Source organism: Lissotriton vulgaris, chromosome 7 (assembly GCF_964263255.1).
Source record: "Lissotriton vulgaris chromosome 7, aLisVul1.2, whole genome shotgun sequence".
Taxonomy (NCBI): Eukaryota; Metazoa; Chordata; class Amphibia; order Caudata; family Salamandridae; genus Lissotriton; species Lissotriton vulgaris.
Window position 1 is genome coordinate 294,065,289 of NC_141695.1, and position 22,381 is coordinate 294,087,669.

At 44.1% G+C, this 22,381-nt stretch overlaps 1 long non-coding RNA gene across 2 annotated transcripts in view; it reads right to left on the bottom strand.

Annotated features, from left to right (window-relative positions):
• Positions 1–22,115, bottom strand: part of LOC147701419 (uncharacterized) — a 63,942-nt gene extending 41,827 nt beyond the window's left edge. Inside the window, exons 1-2 of one of the 2 annotated variants that reach the window (XR_015297466.1) lie at positions 18,327–22,115; positions 16,313–16,393 (exon numbers count right to left, since the gene is read on the bottom strand). This is a non-coding gene — a long non-coding RNA (uncharacterized LOC147701419). The other variant, XR_015297465.1, reaches the window with a different exon arrangement.
• Positions 22,116–22,381: the final 266 nt, after the last annotated feature.

Here is a 22,381-nt window from a genome sequence, read left to right on the forward strand (position 1 = left end):
TCGTGTTGGTTTGCAGTGGAAGCATATCTGTTGAGGAAGTCTGTAGTTGGAGGTTGGGGTTCGAGGTTTTTGTATATGATTGCAATCTTGACATGGAAGAAGTCGGCAAGGTTGCTGCACAGCTCTTGTGAAGGTGTGAGGGTGTTTTTGCTAGCAGCTGGGTCGAAGAATTCCTTAAAAATGCTGAAGAGTTCCTTACTGATGTTTGCGTGGATTTCAATGAGTGCTGCTAGGGTTGTCTTCTTTGTTGTCCTGAGCAGGTAGTGGTAGAGGTTGAAGGAGGTCTAGAAGGCTGCCCTGTTGGAGGTGTCCATGCTGGCATGCCATCTTCTCTCCAGCTGTTTGCTGTCAGGTTTCACTGTTCTGAGTTCTTGGGCGTAAAACAACTGGCCATTTTGGAGACTCTTCTCTGATTGTTGCTCTTGATGGGGGTGAATCTGTTGGTGCAGTTTGTGATCTAGTTGTTGAAGTTCTTAATTTCCTGTTCCAGGTTGATGGCGGGAGCTGGGTTGGAGGTGTTGAGGATGCCCATTCAGCTGGTCTCTGATGTATTGTTCCAGCTGCTGATTGGGGTGCTGGCCATCTTGGCGGTGGTGATGTGGGGCTGGTGATGCTGAAGTGGATGAGGGAGTGATCGGTCCATGTGAGTTCTTTGATATGGCTGTATTTGACGTGGTTGCTGGAGGTGGAGATAGGATCCAACATGTGTCCTGGGGTGTGCATGGGGCCGTGGACGATCTGAGTCTGTCTGAGGCTGCTCATACTATTGAGGAGGTGTGCGGTGTAGTTGTCACTGGTGTTGTCGATGTGGAAGTTGAGGTAACCGAGGAAGATGTAGTCCTGGGAGTTCAGGGCTAGGGGTTCAATGAAGTCTGCGATGGTGTGTAGAAGCTGTAGTGCGGCCCTGGGGGACGGTATGCAAGGGTGCCTCTGATGGTTGTCTTGATGTCAGTGTGGAGCTTGAAGTTGAAGTAATCCATGGAGGTGGTGGGATTGTCGGTGATGGTGGTGCATTGTATGGTCTCCTTATGGATGATAGCTGTTCCTCCTCCTGCCATGTTGGGGTGGTAATGGTGTGTGAATTTATATCTATCAGGGATCGCTGTGGCAATGTCAGGGGCAGACGAGGAGTTGAGCCAGTTTTCTGTGAGGAAGATGATGTTGGGTGCAAGGGTAGTGATGAGGTCCCATAAGTTGGTGGAATTGCACACAGAGCGTGTGTTAAGGAGTAGCCAGTGGAGTTGATTGGTCGCTTCTATTGTGGTATGTTGGAAGGTCGGCGTGGTGCTTGTGGCATGACTGTAGCCGTGCTGGTGCAGGAGAAGGTGCATCTGGCAAAGGAGAAAGGTCCTACCAATAGAGCAGTGCCGTGTGGCAGCAGTTTGCTGGGTTTGCCTGTGTTCACTGTGCAGAGGACGGTGGTGTCATACCTGATGGTGGGTTGGGAGCCAGGGGTTCAGGCGGTCGGAGCTCTCCAGACACAGACATGTGCAGATGGGCTTGCCTTTGGCATGCAGGCGGTATGGCCGTGTGGTGGTCTACATTAAGTACATCCTGGGAGGAGGAAGCGGGTTGACAAGGCTCGGTGGGAGAAGAGCAACAGCAATTGTGAGGCAGGAGGTGGGATAGAAATGGGCATCAATGGCAAATAAATGGGTAAGAAATTGAGCTAAACAAAGAGAAGAGCACAAGAATGGGCAAAGACATTGAGCAAAAGATGAGAAGAGCACAATCATGGGCAAAGGAATTGAGTAAAAGAACAGAAGAGCACAAGAATGGGAAAAGGGGTTAGCAAGTGAAAGAGAAAAGCACGAGAATCAACAAAGGAAATGAGCAAAGAGTGAGAGAACCGCGCAAGCCTAGGCAGGGAATTAGGCAAGGAGAAAGAGAACAGCACAAGAATAGGCAAAGCAGTTAAGTAAAGAGAAGGCAAAAAGAGCAGTTAAACAAGGACAATGGAGGTGGAGCTAAGCAGGGCTGCAAGATGGCCGCTTCTTGAGAGGTCTCTGCTCGTCGAATTACATTTCGACATTTATCCATTGCTCTGCGGACTCCTTGTGGACACTATCCAGTGCAATGGCCTCCCTGATGGATGGTACTCCCCCTGTTTGCGTTTGGGAACCCTGGGGGTGGAATGGCACGCTGGGTGCTGGGGTGCCCGGGGTGCGGCCTGCCCGTGTTTTGACTCAGCCAGTCCCAGTGCTCTCCTGGACCGCCTTCCTGCCATCTGCTGTTGCCAAGCCTTCTGCGCCGTACGCAGGAGATGAGCACTGCCCCTATGTGGGTGCCCTTGATCTCCTCGTTGAGCCGTAGGTGCTCCTGCCAGGGCACGGCAGATTCATGCAGCTGTCGCGCTATTTGTTGCGTCCCATTTCGTCAAAATACTAAATTACAGTGACTGTGACACAATCCTCCACCTTGCCCACGACAGATGTACCATTGCTAGCTATTGTTTGATCTCAACTTCACTTTATCTGTCCAGGCTGCCCGTCGAGAGTTTCTCCCAGCCAAAAGGATCCTTCAAAAGGCAGTCATACCCTACGCTCTCATGTATCTGGCAAATCTACACATTTCATTTGAAAGGAACTCACATCACTTCACATCACTTCACCAATGACAAGTCTGTCCTTAAATTCACCAAGCACATCTCCACAACCTGGACCTCACTCAAAGAATCTCCACATTAATTTGCAGACAATCCTCTTAGCAAAAATATAACTGAGGGAAACTTTACAAGATTCACAGAGAACCAGTTTGGTTGGCATGCCTGGAGCCGGCCGGCGACATGTGGTTGCCTTATGCCTGAGTTGCTAGACTGTGTTTTAAATGTAATGCTCCCTAGGGGAACTGCCTCCCCGTTCAATACGTTCATCTGCTGTATCGAGTCTGCTCTTCCACCAATCTACTAGATACCCATTCGGCCACCTTGTCTGACTGACACGGGTGTCTGCCCGATCTCCCTCTGCCTCCTGGGATGTTTCCCGTCTTTTTAAATGTTTTTCTATTGGAACGTTGGGTGTAGGGTGGGAATGTTCTTCTCAACCTGGTTTCTTGGTTGGAGTGGGCGATGGAAGGGTTTAAATTGTTGATTCCTTTTGCTGTCTGAAATGGCATTGTTCTCCCCACCTTTGCCCAGCACGGTCAGCTATGTTAACCACCTCCCTACACAGAGGATGCTCCGCAGGACATAGCTTCCACTAAATTCCTTATATGGACCATTCGAGGCCTAAATGACCACAAGAAAGCCTGTTTAGTACATGTGCACCTCAAACTACACCAAGTAGATGTATTTTTCTTCAGGAACTACACATTACTATTTCAATTATGCTAGAGGGGTTGCAATATTACTGCATAGAAGCCTGCAGTGGCAGACGTGCTATGCATCTGCGCAGATAGTGGCAAGTATGTGCTGCTTGCTAGCAATCTACAGTGCCAACCAATTATCTTACCAGCTGTATATGGCCCTAGCATAGATCTCCTGTCTTGGACTGGAGCTGTTATATGGGGAGGTGGCTTCAATGTTGCAATGGACGACCAACTCAACAGGTTTAGGATATCCATGCACCCACACCCTCGTGCTGTGTATCCACTCAGTTCTATTATACATGACAACTGCTTACTAGAGGTCTAGCGGCACATGCATACTACCCATACAGCTGGCACCTGTGTTACGGATCACCATAATTCATGGTCCAGGATTGATTATTGGCTAGTCTTGCAGGATGCCCAGACCAAGGTCACACATGTATCACATCTCCCACACACTTTCTCCAACCATACTCCTGTTATGGTTGAGATCCTGATCACTCCATCATTTCCCCGTGCTTTTGCTTAGCACCTAGCCTTTGGAGTGCTGCGCATCACAACTTTACGTGAAGAGCTCTACTCAGCCATAACAGAGTTCTGTAAAAACAAATGTCGGCTCAGTCAATTCCCTATCCTCTGGGAGGCTTTTAAGGAGGTCATCTGTGGCATGTATATCGCTAAGCAATCTGGATCCTTAAGGCTACAAGCAGATGACACTTTTTTTTAATTTGCCCATTCCCCCTGCCAACCTAATTTATGCACTGCTTGCACTCTAACATACCACACTTAACTGTGTGCAAACAGTTGTGCATTAAGTAGAAAATCCTAACTCTACCACTCACCACAGGTGGCCTTGGTACATCCAATATGATGCTTTATACGCTATGCGCCCAGGTGCAATATCTACATTATTGGCTCTACCCTACACCCTTCCAGCCTCATGTGGCAATTGAGGCACACTGTGATACAAAAGGGGGTGGTAATGGACAGAGCATCTGAACCAATCAAACACTCACACCCAGTCAAAAGATCTGGGTTTAATCCATCACCGATCTTTAGCCCACTCTGCCACCCAAGTTCAGACATGGCTATATGCAAATCAGTCTGACCCTGTGCTTCATGGGAACAGTCCAGCCCGAACTGCCAAGCCATGCCTTCCCTGGACCGGAAACAAGCTTCCGAGGACCGGTTTCTGGCATTCCAGCCGTCTTCAGCCCGGCTTGCTTGAATCCAGTGGCAAAGTGAGCAAGGGACTCACGTCTAATCCAGGAATATGAGATCCCATCCACATACAATGCCAGCAGACATCAACTGACATCAATTAGAACATTTCCATGACACATACGGTGACATGGCTAGTGATGTCCTTAAGATTCTATTAAAGCTGCAGAGTTAAATATCACACTGGCCTTCTTGCATCGAGAAATCCAGGCCTTAGAGCAGGAATATTTCTGCTACCACAGCGCGGCTGCGCTGCCCGAGTATCAGGGCAAATTAGTTGAATTCACTGAGGAAGCCACTCATGAAGCCCACTATCTAGACAGGGAGACTTGAGCTCATTGTTACGGCGAGGGCGATCGCCTGGGTAAGATGCTCGCTGGCTTTTTGGCAAGCCACATGCTTCTACATTTGTAGTTGAACTGCTGGATGATCATCAAGCCCTCCAGTCCACTTCTGCAACCCTATCAGACTCCATGACCTTCGCTTATGCAAAGCTATACACTGCCACGCCTGTTCACTCGGCGAGCAACATAGCAGCATATTTTGATGTGGTACATCTCCTTTAGATTCAACATGCACACAGTGAGTACCTGTTACGGTGGAGAAGCTCATGAAGGTTATCTGTGGACTCCCTAGCTACAAGGTACCAGGCCTGGATGGCCTGTCGACTGCTTTTTACAAAGAGTTTTCCCCGATTCTCCCAAGGGGCTGATTCACAGAACTAACTTAAGACAAAATCCTAAATGTTAGAAATGGGATTTCCAGTTGGCTGAGGCTTGCGCCAAAGTCAGTCAGAGACCACCACTCTAAGTCAGGGCAAGGGAGTTAAACACCAAGATAACCCCTGCTCACCCCCTTGGTAACGTGACACGAGCAGTAAGGCTAAACTCGGAGGCTATGTAAGTTAAGCGTTTGAGCGTGCACCCAGCAACAACACCCAAGGCCTACCACAAAGGAAACTCCACACAAGGTTATATATAAAAATAGGCTTTGTATTGTACCAAACACATTAGATAAAAACACATACTTTACAATGTGCCAACAGGCACGGGCAGAATTTACAGGGGATATATGTACAGGACAGGGCCACATGGACACTGTCAGGAATATGCACTTGTAGATTTAGAATACTTGTTAGAACATAGAATAATAATCACTTTAGCACAAAATAGAAAATAGAGCACACAACCAGTAATCACTGGTAACAGGTAAGTACCACCTACGCAACCCTAACCACCTTAGGAGAATGACACGCAGGGAACCAGGACCTCACTAGCAACACCTGTACTAGAAAGAACAACCACCTAAGCATCACCATCCATTTAGGGGTACCAGCATGAACACATTACACATGATACATCACAACATTCAGAGGTGTAGGGAAGAAAACACATGATGCATAAACATACATTCAGCGGTGTAGGAAAAAGCACAGAACAATTTGCAGAAATTACATCAGCCACAACCTGTGACTTGTCCCCAGGCCCATGGGCCTCTCTGGGGCTAGGACGCCCTGTGTCCCAAATGTCAGGGGGCCTAAATGGAGCAGCTGCCCACTAAGTGCTGGCAGCTGGTGGGCTGAGCCTGGCACTAGTGTGCCTCCTGGGGCTCAAAAACAAAGGGGGGGTGGCGAAGAACTGGTGGGAGCCTCGTAGGCTCAAGAAACCACAGAACCCCTTGAGCCTCGTGGGCTCGAGAAACAACACTGCCAGCTGGGGGAGCGGCCCGCTGCCAACTGGGGCCGCTCTACCCTCAGTATTGCCCACAACCGTGGGAGTCCCTCTCGGGGGACTCTGAGTTGTAAAATGCCCCCAAAGCCCTTCAGGCTCGAACACAAAATGCGGCCGTCGTTGGAGTCCTTCCTCTGGGGACTCGACTACTGTAAATTCCCCCGGAGCCCGCCGTGGGCTCTACAGCAACAATGCAGGGGCGGCCCGCTGCCAAGTGGGGCCGCCCAGGGGAACCAACAACGATAACCCGCACTCACCAGCTCACTCCTCGGGGCTTCGCTGGAGGCGGGTGGGGCTCCCTGCTTCCTCTCTCAGGGCTGCGGTGCTCTCCTCTCGGCGGGACCACCTTTAGGCAACACAGGGCTCTCCTCAGACACCGGAGCCCTGCCTGCAGCCGCCTCTCCTTTCCTCGCGCTGCGGCGGCGAGGGCGGGACTTCCGGGGCAGGCTGGGGCACTTCCGGGTCGCCGAGGGGTAGGCTCCCTCTTTTAATTTAAATAAAAAGAGAGGTGGGCACTCGCTGGGGCAATAGGCACAAGTACCCATAATAAACAACAAAAATCAGCACAAGTGCTGCGTGGGCAGCCGCGAGAAAGCAGCAAAATGCAGGGTGGGCACCAGTGCTGAATTAGCAACCTTGGGCAAATGCCGGGTGGGCACCGGCTTAGAAGTACAGCAAACAAAGGGGAACCCCCATGCCGGGGAATCCCTCGAGAAAAAGGGGATTGCAGCCCCGGGCTGAAGTTGGAGACAATAGCGCTCCCTTGGAGTAGAAAGCAAGCGCTTCCCAGGCGCTTTAGGATGCCCAGAGTCTCAAGTCCAGGGCAAGTTCAAGGCAGGAAGGTAGGGGGGGGCAAGGCCAGCTCACAGGGTCCTCCTAGGCAGGGAGGCAATCCCCAGTGGCGGTCCTTCTGGTGCCCAGCAGCAGCAGCCCCCCTCAGCAAAAGGATCCAGGAAGAGAACATTTTGTAAGGGGACACAGCCCCTTTTTACACAGTAAAAACCTTTGTCTTTAGGTGCAGGGTGGGGGGGAAAACCAGTCGCAGCAGGTTTTGGAGCACTCTTGATGTGCTCAGCCCCTCTCACTATTCACTGGCCAGGCTAGGGACATCAGTCGCACCACAGGGGGCGAAGCCAGCATTGTGTGGGGAAAGCTCAGCCCTATTCAGGTCCCAGGTGCACCCCTCCCTCACATCAGCATGCTAATCTCTCCACTCACCACCGGGGCAGACCCATCCAGACTCCTGGAGCCAGGCTCACCAGACAGCTCCAGCCAATCACATGCCAGCACCCTTACTGCATACACACACCAATGTCTAGAAGTGGCACTTCAACACTAGACACAATCATGCCACATACATCATTGCGCAGCATTTAATCACACGAGTCTGCACATACCAAACTCAGTCGCACCTGCACTCCCCACGCATCAGGAACTACCAGGGACACATACATTCCCCATGCATTCCTATGGGAGGGCAGGCCAACCTCACCACACGCACGCACTTTACCCTGGGACACAGTGGTAAAGTGCGCAGAACCCAAAAATCGCTATCACCAGGCCACCATTAAAAAGCAAAAAGTTCAGGGGTGAATCTGCCAGAAGGGCCAAGTCCAACACTAAACTTACTACATTTGGTATTCACAGAAGTTAGGATTTTGTCTTAAGTTTGTCGTAAGATTTAAGACAGACTTAAGACAGACTTAAGACAAACTTAAGACAGACTTAAGACAGACTTAAGACAAACTTAAGACAAAATCCTTACTTAAGTCTGTTTTAAGTCTGTCTTAAGTCTGTCTTAAGTTTGTCTTAAGTCTGTCTTAAGTCTGTCTTAAGTCTTACGACAAACTTAAGACAAAATCCTAACTTCTGAGAATACCAAAAGTAGTAAGTCTAGGATTTTGTCTTAAGTTAGATCTGTGAATCGGGCCCGTAGTCTCTAAGGGAAGTGGGTATAATGTCGATTCTCAAACTAGAATAACCAGCACAACATTGGACTCCTATTGGCCGTTGTCCATGATCAATGTGGACAATAATATTTTTGCTAATATTCTGGCCAACTGTTTTCTCCCGCTACTCTCCACAATAGTAATGTGTGACCAATCTGGGTTTATCCCGAGCCACTCTACTTCCCACAACATATATGTATCCTCTTTGCAACCATGCACCATCTAGACCCGCAGGTGTCAGCAGTCACCGCCCTACTTGATGGTACTAAGGCATTAAAATCTCTTGAATAACCTTACTTATTTGCACTGTTAGAATGGCTGGGCCAAAGCTCCAGATTAATTTGTCAGATCCAACTCCTCTCTACTTTGTCCATCGTTAATGTGCCACTCATTGGTATGCTGTCTGGCCCGTTTCAGGTGACCTGTGATATTCAACACTATATTTTGCCATAGCAATGAAGTCATTGGTTGCCCAGACATGACAACATCACACCAGTAGTGGGACTGGTGGTCTGCATGCATGCAGGTGACATCACACTTTTATATCCAGAATACGCAGGCGAGCCTGGCCCTCTTGACCTCTTAGATCATTCGCTTTGGTGACTTCTCTGGTAATCTGATTGATTAGTCAATATCTACATTATTCCCCCTCACTAACAGCACACAGCACTTCCCCATGGAATACCCCTTCAAGTGGGCATCTGGGGCGGTGCAATGCCTGGGGATGGCTACCTCATTTTCTGGCTCGAAAACAGAGTTCCAATGAGACCCTGCATGCATTGTCGCTGGCTGGGAGAATAGCGATCGTGAAGATGATCATATAACCTAAGTTCTTACACTTTTTTTTAATTTGCCCATTCCCCCTGCCAACCTAATTTCTGCACTGCTTGCACTCTAACATACCACACTTAACTGTGTGCAAACAGTTGTGCATTAAGTAGAAAATCCTAACTCTACCACTCACCACAGGTGGCCTTGGTACATCCAATATGATGCTTTATACGCTATGCGCCCAGGTGCAATTTCTACATTATTGGCTCTACCCTACACCCTTCCAGCCTCATGTGGCAGTTGAGGCACACTGTGATACAAAAGGGGGTGGTAATGGACAGAGCATCTGAACCAATCAAACACTCACACCCAGTCAAAAGATCTGGGTTTAATCCATCACCGATCTTTAGCCCACTCTGCCACCCAAGTTCAGACATGGCTATATGCAAATCAGTCTGACCCTGTGCCTCATGGGAACAGTCCAGCCCGAACTGCCAAGCCATGCCTTCCCTGGACCGGAAACAAGCTTCCGAGGACCGGTTTCTGGCATTCCAGCCGTCTTCAGCCCGGCTTGCTTGAATCCAGTGGCAAAGTGAGCAAGGGACTCACGTCTGAGCATACCCTGCCACACTTATGGCGGCCAAAAGCGGTACAAAAGGGGGTGGTAATGGACGGAGCACCTGAACCAATCAAACACTCACACCCAGTCAGAAGATCTGGGTTTAATCCATCACCGTTCTTTAGCCCACTCTGCCACCCCAGTTCAGACATGGCTATATGCAAATCAGTCTGACCCTGTGCCTCATGGGAACAGTCCAGCCCGAACTGCCAAGCCATGCCTTCCCTGGACCGGAAGCAAGCTTCCGAGGACCGGTTTCTGGCATTCCAGCCGTCTTCAGCCCGGCTTGCTTGAATCCAGTGGCAAAGTGAGCAAGGGACTCACGTCTGAGCATACCCTGCCACACTTATGGCAGCCAATAGCGGTACAAAAGGGGGTGGTAATGGACGGAGCATCTGAACCAATCAAACACTCACACCCAGTCAAAAGATCTGGGTTTAATCCATCACCGTTCTTTAGCCCACTCTGCCACCCCAGTTCAGACATGGCTATATGCATATCAGTCTGACCCTGTGCCTCATGGGAACAGTCCAGCCCGAACTGCCAAGCCATGCCTTCCCTGGACCGGAAACAAGCTTCCGAGGACCGGTTTCTGACATTCCAGCCGTCTTCAGCCCGGCTTGCTTGAATCTAGTGGCAAATTGAGCAAGGGACTCACGTCTGAGCATACCCTGCCACACTTATGGCGGCCAAAAGCGGTACAAAAGGGGGTGGTAATGGACGGAGCATATGAACTTTTGACTGGGTGTGAGTGTTTGATTGGTTCAGATGCTCCTTAAACTGGATTTTATTGTTAGATCTTGTAGGAAATACTAAATTACCATAGCATACTCTCTACCACTCCTCTGAATATGCAAGGTGGAGGCTGTGGACATCCTTTTTCACTTACAGTGTTAAATTCTGCTTGCGTTTCAAATCCTGCTTAACATTCTCCTTTGAAAGGGGATAGAATAGGATGCCAAGACAATTATTGTGGATCCACTGTCTGGTTGCTGAAGTACTCTTTTTTTGGTCCTTCCAGACATCTGTATCTAAGTTTATCATGGGTAAAGTGGCTGCCTCAAGCTGGATTTTAATGTTAGATGTTGTAAGAAACACACTAGGATTACCATAGGATTACCATAGCACACTTTCTACCCCTCCTTAAGTCCTAGAGCCAAAGTTAAGTGTGGCCAAAGACTTTCACCATCATGAAGAATCCCAAAGTGGGTAAGGTTGGCACCAGGAACTTTTACATCATTGGCTAATGTGTGCCCAGAAGCCATTCCCTCTCAATAGCTAGTTTCAGGCATAAATGGGGAACCTCGAGTCACCCACTTTAGAACACTTCCTGCACCTGCGATAGATCAGAATAGGACTGAACTTGCTGTTTATGATCTGAGAGATGTCCTAAAGGACCAAGCCACATATCTCTTGTACCAACAACAAAGAAGTGGACTCCAATAGTCATAAGACTCAACTCATGTTCAAGCCACAGAGAAACAACAAGCTACAAGAGGCCTTTTTCTGGACATACACAGCTGACCAGTGGAAACTTGACCAAAACTCAACCCTGCAGTTGCCCTCTGCTTGACCACATTAGAGTCTTTAAGTGCTTCCCCATAGGTCCTGGGAGGGCTTTATGAGTGTAGTCCTGTGATGAATTTGGACTTAAAGGACTAAATCAGTTAGTAAAATCTTTGACCAGAAGGAGTCTGGTTGGTGTATCCAAACTGTGCTCCATTGTGGTCAGCCTCAAACTGCACCTGTCCCTAGTGCTTTATGTTTTTTAGCATTATTTCTCCTTAAAATGTTAACCATCTGGCTTGGGAATTTTATTAGTTTGCATTTTGACTTTATTACAGTTTGGCACTCCATAAATACTTTGCACGTAGCCCTAAGTTAATCGTATCTGTTCTGTGCCATAGCTACCAGGTTAATTTAGTGATGTCGAGCGTTCACCCTAACAAGGGTTTTGATTAATCCTTGAGATGGGTAGTCACTCCCCTCAAATATTAATCTAACTTCTTACCGAAAACAACTTGTTTTTCCTCCATGAAATTTTCTATGAAATTTGTTGTCACTGTAGGCATGCATGTGTCTCCGGTTAATTCTGGCTCTAATATAGCCTCTTTAGAATTATTATGTGACAGGCTTGTTTCTATTTTATCACAAAAGTATCTGATATTTATGAGTCAATCAAAAATTCAGGCCCGGTGTACTAAGGCATTTTGCAAATCAGGATGAACAAACGGCACCCTGACTGGTCTGCGATCGGCCCTTCATTTTGCGACAACTGATATAATAATCAAACACATCACTAAAAGTATATTTGTAAAGCATTGCAAACATCCTGCCTCATGAATAGTAATGAGTCTGGTTTAATTTTGTGACCCCCCTAGGATTGGCTGCAAATGCAGGGATGGAGTTCTATGGGGGCCAATAGATCTCCATACTTGCATTCACATACCTAGCATATTAACCTCTTTTTTTTTACAGTAGTCCTTTTTCTTAAAGACAACAAATCATGATTTTTTTAAAATAATGTTGACCTGCTGAAAAAACATTGAGGGCAGAATTCAATGGTTTATTGGAAATTATCTGTTCTCTACAAATTGCCCACCTTGCTTCTCAAAGAGGAAACCATCCCAATGACACAACTTTCCGTTAGGGAATTTGTTACCACAATATTTTGAGTGCTGGTAGCTAATCAATGGTCTGCAACCACATTTGCAGTCCCAAACCATTTATATACCCCATTGCAACTTGCAAATAGGGGAGAGTATTCTTTTCACTCCAACTCCCACTAAAATGGGGTTTGTACATTACAAAAAGATACTTACCTGTTGCAAACTCTGGGCCTGATTAAGAGTTTGGTGGACAGGGTACTCAATTACCATGTTGATGGAGTACCCTGACCGCTAAACTCGTGGGGCCCGATTCACAGAACTAACTTAAGACAAAATCCTAAAATTACTACCACTTTGGTATTCACAGAAGATACTTACTCATTTTGGTATTCACAGAAGTTCGGACTCCTAACTTTAGGACTCCTAAATGCCTTCTGTGAATACCGGAAGTCTTAAAGTTAGGATTTTCTCAGTTTTGAAGTCCTAAAGTAAGGAGTCCAAACTTTAGGACTCCTAAATGCCTTCTGTGAACACCGAAAGTCTTAAAGTTAGGATTTTTCTCAGTTTAGGAGTCCTAAAGTTAGGAGTCCTAACTTTACTACTCCTAAACTGAGAAAAATCCTAACTTTAGGACATTTGGTATTCACAGAAGGCATTTAGGAGTCCTAAAGTTCAAAGTCCTAACCACTGTGGAGGCAGTTAAATCAATCAATCAATCAATCAATCATATCATTTGTAAAGCGCACTACTCACCCGTGAGGGTCTCAAGGTGCTGGAGTGGGGAATGCTCCTACTGCTCGAAAAGCCAGGTCATGAGGAGTTTTATGAAGGTCAGCAGGTCTTGGGTCTGCCGTAGGTGGATGGGGTGGGTGTTCCAGGTCTTGGCGGTGAGGTGGGAGAACAATCTGCCGCCGAAGGCCGCTCTTCGGTAGCGGGGGACTGTGGTGAGAGCGAGGTCGGCGGAGCGGAGCTGGTGGGTGGGGGTGTAGAAGCTGAGTCGTCTGTTGAGGTATGTTGGTCTGGTGTTGTGGAGTGCCTTGTGCGCGTTGGTGAGGAGCTTGAAGGTTATCCTCTTGTTGACCGGGAGCCAGTAAAGGTCTCTCAGTTGGTGTGTGATGTGGCTGCGGCGAGGGATGTCGAGGATCAGGCGTGCAGAGGCGTTCAGGATGTGTTGGAGCCGTCTCAGGAGTTCATATAAACCCATAGAGTTCATAGCAGGAGGCAGTGGTGAATTGTAAATTTAGCAGGCGGGAAAGGGTAGCAGACATATTTTCTCCAGCCACCCTGACTGCCTTTACTCCTTCCGTCAACCTCTAATTCACATCCGCTCCCTGTATTCAATTTGCATCATTTGGGACCACAAAATAACTCTGAACATTAGAACGTTGTCTTTTGTAGGGCAATCGAAGTGCTGTTAGCAGGGAGAGGGTGCACAAGGCTTTCTATGTCTACTTGCTCTTTGATATGGCAGACATCAGAAATAAAGTAAGCAGGGCTCTCCCTTTTTTAAAGTCAGCATTCCTATCATTTTCCTCTGGGTTTGTGCCTAAAGTCTGCAACAAAGAAGTGATTCCCTTCTCCTCAGGAAATCTAGCTCCAGGCTGAACTGAGTAGTTAAAACTTAGGCTCTCTGTCTTAAGATGTTTATTTATTTGCATTTACATCTGTAAATATTAACTTTCACTTATTTTATCAACAGTTATCCATGTTTATTCTGGGTTTTGTGATATAATTAGCCTTGGCTAATATATTGCTCAATATATTTAACCAATAAATGTACACACTTACTTGAATTCCTGATGTCTTGATGATACACATTCTTATATGATACATGAATACATTAATATGAAAACATAAGCAGTGTAGCTCACACACATTCATTTCTGCAGCTCTATTATCTTCATTAAAAAACATTATTTCTTATTCCCCAATGTTGTCAGCCTTCACGGTTATTGGCATGGCAGTCTTGGCTGACACCATAGATGTTCATAAAAAATAACCTTTTCTATTTTTCGCATTATTAAAAAAACACAGACATTACAATATATGTATTCTGTCTCTATTTTTCTGTGAATATGGAAAACTGTTAGCAAATTACACACCTCCATTTAGTTTCGAAGAACATGGAGGAACATCAAGCCAAATGACGCACTAATTACCTGGATGGGCACACACTTGTAGATTGGTTGCAAAGCTATATTGTGTTGTAAGCATATTAAGCGATCAGTGCTCCTGGCTAATGTGAATGAACTGTGCACTTTAAAGTGAGGGTGAGCAAGCAGGGTTTTTGCTAATTGATCTACCTGGTACATTTAATACCGTCAGTCACACTATTTTGATTGGTTGTCTCAGCAAAAGTGGTATTGCTGGTCCTCCTTTGAGTGATTTAGATCTTTCCTCAGGAGGTGAACTTACATTGTGGCTCTCTCCCCCATTTCACTCAGTGGAGAAGTCTGCAATCTGCAGTGTCCCACAAAGGCAGGCACTCCCACATATCATGTTTAATTTCTACAATGGCATAACAAAACTTGGGAGGCCACCTGAAAAGTGCATGTAGGGCCCCTCCCACACTCTGAACCCAGTCACCAGCTCTCAGACCTGCCCATGCACAGTTGTGGAGGGTCCACCTTGGAGCTCATGCCTTCCGCACCACAGGGGCTATTGTTATGCCACTGAATCTCTATGTTCAACCAATGCAGGAGTAAATACATTCCTTTATTTTGTCTGGCTTGACAGTGCAGCTGTTGATGGACAGTTAGGTGAGTATTACTAGTGAGGGAGCTTTAACTATGCCCACATCTTGGGAGACAGTACATGTTTTTATTGGTCAGAAGTTATTTGCTTCCCCAAAAAAGAGCTTGCCCTCCATACAGCTGTGTTAATTTTGTTCATGTACGCAGCTGCCTAAGCTTGACTTTTTAAGGGTACACACATGACACTGGAATGATTTTAAAGAACCTTATATAACTAGATGATGTATTATGTTTTTCTCTGGCAGTACCACAGATGGCAGGAGTGCAGTTATTAATCAACATTAATTTTTATATCTGACTTACCAGTGCAACTTACACTTGGGCTTTAACCTATACAAATATATTTTGACAGTTCTTTCACTCATGCAAATGCATATTCAAATCCATGCTATTTTAATGCTTCATATCACCATAACCATTATTTTAAAGCCAGGTCTATTGGCATTGCCAATGCCTGTGATTTATTACCCGATGCTATGTTAATGATATCTATCTTCTGTTGAAATATGAGCAGCTTACAACCAATTCCAGTTCAGTTAGGGGAATGAATAGCTGCCATTCACAACTGGACAGGCATTAACGTTTTAAACATGAACAGTAGCAAGGCTAAAGTGATGATAAATAGAAGAGACATATGCTAATGGTTGAGACAGCTATTGCCAGGTCTCTGGGTACTCTGCCTTCTTCCCCTCAGGAAAGGAACCTCAGCATTTATTTTCATAAATATAGATATTTTGGTGCCTTGCTAACTGTTTTTGCAATTGCATATTCATTCTGAATAACAAAATGTGCATTTGTAAAACACACATTTGCCCGTGTATGTTAGCACTGAATAACAGATGATTATTTTTATCCAACTCAATTATAATAAATGTATCGACCTCAGAAGGTTCAAAGGCTGACTGGGCCTGCTGGATTTGAACTTGTGACCATGAGGACCATGAGGTCGAACACAGGTCCCTAAAGTGGATAAATAAGGCCACTAAGCCACCAGACCCGGCTTTACATAGATTATATGGTAATCAACAATGCTTAAATTGGTTTGCACCTGATTGTAGCAGATTCATTGGTAATCTAGCTGCACAGAATGTAGATCGCAGTTGTTAGGCTGGCTATGTACATTTGTCACTTAATGTTCACCAAATATTCTACCAGCATGTACCTGACTTCTAATTCAGCATTCAAATGCTTTTTGGTCCTCAGGGAAATCTATAAAGCTTGCCACAGTACACCTACTGGACCTCCCGTACTCCAAATGTATCCCATGCAGGACTAGAGAAATGTTGGGTCATGCCTTCTCCATGTTTGTTAAATCAAAGACTACCTTAGATTTTGCAGCGCATTGAAGACTTACCTTTTCTACTTTGTTCTCTCTTCTTCCTTCTTTAAATGAATTGAAGGCCCTCCAGTCTGATTCACGTTGCCAAAGATTCCCCTGTGAGAGTCAGTATATTGCCAACAAATAAATACATACACAAATGAATCCATTAAAAAAAGAGTAAATGAAATACGATAGTGGAGAACCAAAGTAAAAGGAACAAGAAATCCAAGATAAAAATATGCACTAGAAGAAATTAGCCTATAAAAGGAAGACAAAATGGAGATGAAATGGGAAAACAAAGATGAAAAACAGAAGAAATTAAACAAGGGAAATTAATCTGAAATGGTGGAGAAAAAGGGTTAATAGGAAAAAAGGAAAAGAAAATATAAAAAGGAAGGAATAAATGGTACGACGGAATCCCACAAAGGTTTGCAGAGAAAAAAGAGGAAAAATAAAAACTGAAAAGGCAGAGACAAAAAGTAACAGATTGTAGATGTAAGGAAGAAGGACAAAATGTGAAAAATTAGCATGAAATGAGAGGAGACCAGAAGCAGCAAAAAGGCAGAAAAGGAAAGGCAAAAGGGAGATTGAAGTCTACTCAAAAAGAGAAGAGGAAAGCACAAGAATGAAAGAATGGATGATGGAATGCAAAACAGAAGAGGACGGACACAAACAAAACAACAAATGTGAAAGATTCCATTAGTGGAAGTAGAAGGGATTGAGATGTGATGAAGGATAGGAGGAAAGAATGCAAGAGAAGAGAAAAAACAAAGAATAAGGAAGAGAAGAATGGATAACAAGAATTAAGGAAAAAGAAAGAAATAAACAAGTCTGAAATAAAGGAACAGAAGAAATGTCAAAGAAGAAGGGGAGGTGAAAGAAAAGGAAAAACATTAAGGTGAAAAAAGGTAGAGGAAGGGCAAATCGAATAGCTAAGAATCAGTAGGATACAAAACAATGAAGGGCAAAGAGAAAGGAGGAAAACAGAAGATAAAGAGGAGAAAGAAGAACAATTGGTTAAATCTGAATGACAGAATTAAAAGATAGAATAAATAAGGAAAAAACAAGAATGAAAGGAAAATATTGAACATTACAAGAAAGGAACAAGTTGTTAAAGGTGGAAAAGGCAGATAAGGGAAAAATGGAAGAATGACTTCAGAAATAAGAAAACAGAAGATAAAATAAGCAGGGAAATGCAAGAATGGCAGGAGTAAAAAAGAATAATAAATAATGGAAGCTGAAGGAAGAAAGAAAGAATGTAGGAAGGAGATAATGAAAGCATAATGTAAAATGGCAATGATTGGAAGAGATACCGAAGCATACATATGCAAACACAATATGAAATAACAGGAAGAAGAGGAATTAAGAAGGAGGAAAAAGAGAGGAGGTGAATGAAAGATAGATGAGGACAAATAAGGAAGCACAAGTAGAAAAGGGATGAAAAGAAGGAGCAAAGGATGGAAGGGCATGAGGAAGCGAGAGGGAGGAAAGGAAACTGATGGAAAGGACCAAAGTAGGAAAAAATAGAAAGAAGAACATAGGAGCAAGAAGGAAACAAAGAATAATAAGTGTGAAATAAACAAACGTTTTATAAAGGAGGGAACACAGGGAAAGGAGAAACTAATGTAGGAAGGAGAAAAGTTGGATGGAAAAAAAGAAAATGGCCAAAAATATAAAAACAGATTATCAAAAAGACAAATACGAAAAAATGGCAAACAACTGACACAGAAGAAGTAATAATGGTGGAAGGAGAGATAATGAAGACAGGAGCAAGATAAAAGAACATATAAAGAAGCAGAGCAGTTGAAAACAAAGATAAGAAAGGATGAAGGAAAATCAAGACAAATAAGATGGGAGTGAGGAAAAAGGGGCAAAGAAGTATGTAAAGAGAAGTAAAGAATGAAGAGGGGTCGAGAAAAAAGGAAATAAAAAGGAGAGACGAAAGGAAGAAGACAAAAGGGCAGTAGGAAGGAAAAAAGAAGAAAGGAAGCATGAAAACTGAAAAGCAATATAAGGAAGAAATAAAAAAAGAATCCTTTTGTAGTACCTTTACACAGCATAATCCAAAATACAAAGCTGAAAGAGAATGAAATACAGACATGATTTTATGCTGTATATGTAAGTGAGAAGAAGCTGCTAGGCTGACGAAAATAAAGGACAAAGTAAAAAGGAAGGGGGCTTAGTGCTAGAAAAAACAAGGGGGGAAGCAAAAAGGACAAAGAAAGAAGTAAGAATAGAGAAAGTAAGTCCAGATGAAACATGAAATGGAAAAATAAAATACAGAAAAGGGCAAAAGGAAAGAGGTGCCAAACAAATGAAAAGGTAATGAAAGAACAAAATAAAGAAGTAAAATGGATAAGATGAATGCTGAAAGAAAGGAAGGGAAAAGAAAGAAGAAGAAATGAAAGAGAAGAAATTATGAGGATATAATAAAAAGAAATAGTGGGATAATACATGTATGACAAAAAAAATAGGAAAGTGAGGACAACAGAAGAGAATTAGAGATTGGAAAAATGAGGAAAGTATTGGGAGGAAAGCAAGAATTTGAAATCTATAAGAGAATCATTTGAAAATAAAGATTTACAGGAAGCAGATTCCAAAATAAGTGAAAATAGAAAAAAGACAAATGAGTTATAAAAATGAAATGAAGAAAAGAAAAATATATCTAATATTATAACTAATCAAAGGAAGAAATGAGGAAAGTGAAGTACGGTACAGAGGAAAGGAAGACTTACAAGAAGGACTGACAGGTATTTGCAATTCCTTATTAGCGAAAAATACCAATTCGCTATTAAGGAATAGCAAAATGGAATGCATCAAGAAATCACTTAAAAAATAGTGATTTCTTAGAATTCCTGAATTGCGCCTCGCAAATTGCGAATCGCAATTAAGGAATACCTACCTCCCCATTCATTCCTATGGGCCTAAAGGCCCATAGGAATGAATGGGGAGACAATCTCAATTTGCGAATCGCAATTAGCGATTCGCATATTGGGATTGCGATTTCAAGGGTGCAGGGGTGTCCAAAGGACACCCTGTTGCACCCCTGAAATTGATCTGTTCACATATGTTGCGCACATACATGCCCTTAGGGCATGTGTGTACGCAACATGAAACTTTGAAAAATGCACCTAAGTGCATTTTTCAAAGATTTTGCAAATTACCATGAAGTTGTACTTCATGGTACTTTGCATGCCCTATTAGCAAATTCGCTATTTTTACAACTTTCATGCATTGCATTTAAGGAATCTCAATTTGAGATTCCTTAAATGCAAATAATAGCAATTTAGCGATTTTACAATTTATGATTTTTGCATTTGGGATGATGCATCCCAAATCCAAAAATACCGGTCGCAAAGGGGCTGATTCTGAGAATTTGACCCTTTGCGAGCGGATTTTTGTTTGATGCATCTAGCTGTAAATGAAGAAGAAATCATTAAAAAACATGAAAACTAGAAAGAAAGTGGAACACGAAGTAATACACAAACATTTTAAAGCACATAGTATAGACAGGATGCAAATTTACAGGAGGACAGAAAGAAAGGGCTAGCTAAAAGAGAAGGTAAACACAAGAAGAATAAAATAAAAGATAAAGGATTGAAAATATAACAGGCATTCACAATGCAATCGGTCTCGTCTTTGGACCCTATAACGTATTTAGCCATACAGCACATTATCCTGGGAATCAATGAGTTGGGTAACTGTTATTCAGTCCCAAGGGGTGAACTTGTGCTTTAAAGATGACCTTATGTTACATTATAAATAAATATTGTTCAGGCATGAACAAATAGATCATAGATTTGCATTAGTCTCCCATAACTTCTGTCTAAGCCTGTCACTGCTACATAGATTATCGGTGACAGTGCAGAGCTTTTCTGGCATTAATCTAAACCTTTAGCACGATTTTAAAACAGTACACTTTGCCACTGTAGGCGTGGTATACATTCGTCATTTTATACCTGCTGCTAACCCCCGGCTGATGTATGCAGAAGACTTATAAAGATTCTGTAATATTCATTTATAAATGTGAGACCTTTTTTGGATGGCGTTTTGTTTTTACTTGTCTTTAAGCATTATCAGATGTTAGAAACCAAGTGGGAAATTGGGTTACTCTTTTGCTAAAATCATTTGATCGAACACACATTGTGAAGTAACTGGACATTTGCAACCCTTGAGCACGTGGAACCTACGCTGTAAACTGCACAACTGCAAAGGCCTCTATTAGCCATTGTTACAATAACTGAGTATACAAGAAGAAGTGGTCTATAGTACAGACACTCGTTAACGCTAAAGAAACATTGCTCGTATTACATATTAGGGGAGAGGAGTTGGCCTAGCCTCGAATCTGGTGAACCGGGTTCGAGTCTCGGCAACAACGATGAACATCCCGTGATTCTGGGTAAATCACTTAATCTCCCCGTGCCTAACAAAAATGAATGTGTGTCCTAATGTAACGTAACTGGTGCTATATAAAGCGCTCTGATACCTGATTCGGGTAAAGTTTGCGCTATATAAAACTCTGCAAAAAAAAAAACTATTACCAATACATCTGTGTTATAATGAAACTATGTGAACAGTTCAGTAATCACACTTGACTAAATAAATGATTTACCACTAATGTCACAGAAGCTGATTGAGGCAAAGTGAACTCTTGCTAACAGGTTGCAGTCAATTGGCACCTGTGACTTATGTTCGCCATATTTATATAGCGCCCATTTTGATATTAGTATGGCCTTCCGCACTGGAAATTTAAGAACAAAATGCTCTGAATAAAAACATGTTTAACAGAAATTAAGCATTCTCCTTCACCGTCGCCCACATAATTTGCTCACACGTTCCTGTACATAATCACCCAAATTCACCAGCTAGCACACTGAATCCCCATATTCACTGACTCTCGGATCCATAAATTGTACACACAAACATATACACATACTCAACCTAAATTTACATAGCAGCATTAATAGTCAAAAAAGAGATGCACTGACTTTGCCAGATCTTTTTTTATTGTGAATTTATCTAACAAAATGTTGACTCTGACCTATCTGTGCTGCTTCTGGAGCACTTTACTCTCACCGCTTCTCTTCTGCACCAAGGTGAAAATATGCACACTATTTGTTTAGCAAAACTATTTATTGGCTTCTGGCTGCTCTCTGGTGGCTTGGATTGTCCTATTTATGTAGTAGTGTCATCTATTTATCTAATCTTGTAACAGGAGTGGTGGTCTTATGTCGCGATCAGAAGTCGCCAGAGAATAAGGGCACAGAAGTAACCTGACGTTGGAAGAAAGAAAGCACAAGGTGTAAAGAAGTACGCAAAAAGAACAATTGATTGACAGAATGCTGAACAATTTCAAACATTCACCCCAGTACAGAGATCTGGGCCTAAATTCATCTTTTGTTTTGCTCCCCATGCCATGCCAGTCGGACCCAGCCAAATGAGTCTTGATCCTGGTCCCCATGGGACAGTCCAGCCCGAACTGCCAGGCCAGGTCCACCGCGGACTGGACACGAGCATCCTGGGACCAGTTTCAGGGCATCAACACTCATCGGCAAGACTATTTTGACTCCAGTGGCATTAAGAGCACGGGACCCACATCTGGGCATATCGGTCCAACTGAGGGTGACAAATGCAAAATGAACAATGAACAATTGATGGACAGAATGCTGCCTAATATTAAACATTCACCCCAGTACAGAGATATGGGCCTAAATCCATTGTTTTTGCTCCCCATGCCATTCCATTTCAGACCCAGTCATATCCAAATGGCCTAGACCCTGTTCCCCATGGGAACAGGCCAGCTTGAACTGCAGGCCAGGCCTTCCCTTGACATGAAACAAGCATCCTGGGACCAGTGTTGGGGCATCACCTCTCATCAGCCAGTCTAGCTTGACTCCAGTGGCATGGAGAGCAGGTGATCCACGTCTAGGCACACTCAGGCTGACAAATGCAAAAGAACAATTAATGGAGAGAATGCTACACAATGTCCATTCCCCCCAGTACAGAGATCTGGGCCTTTTTGATTTGATCTGCATTCCATCTATCATCTGCTTTCTTGCCCTTAGTATGCTCAGACGTGGGTCTCAGGCTCACTGTGCCGGT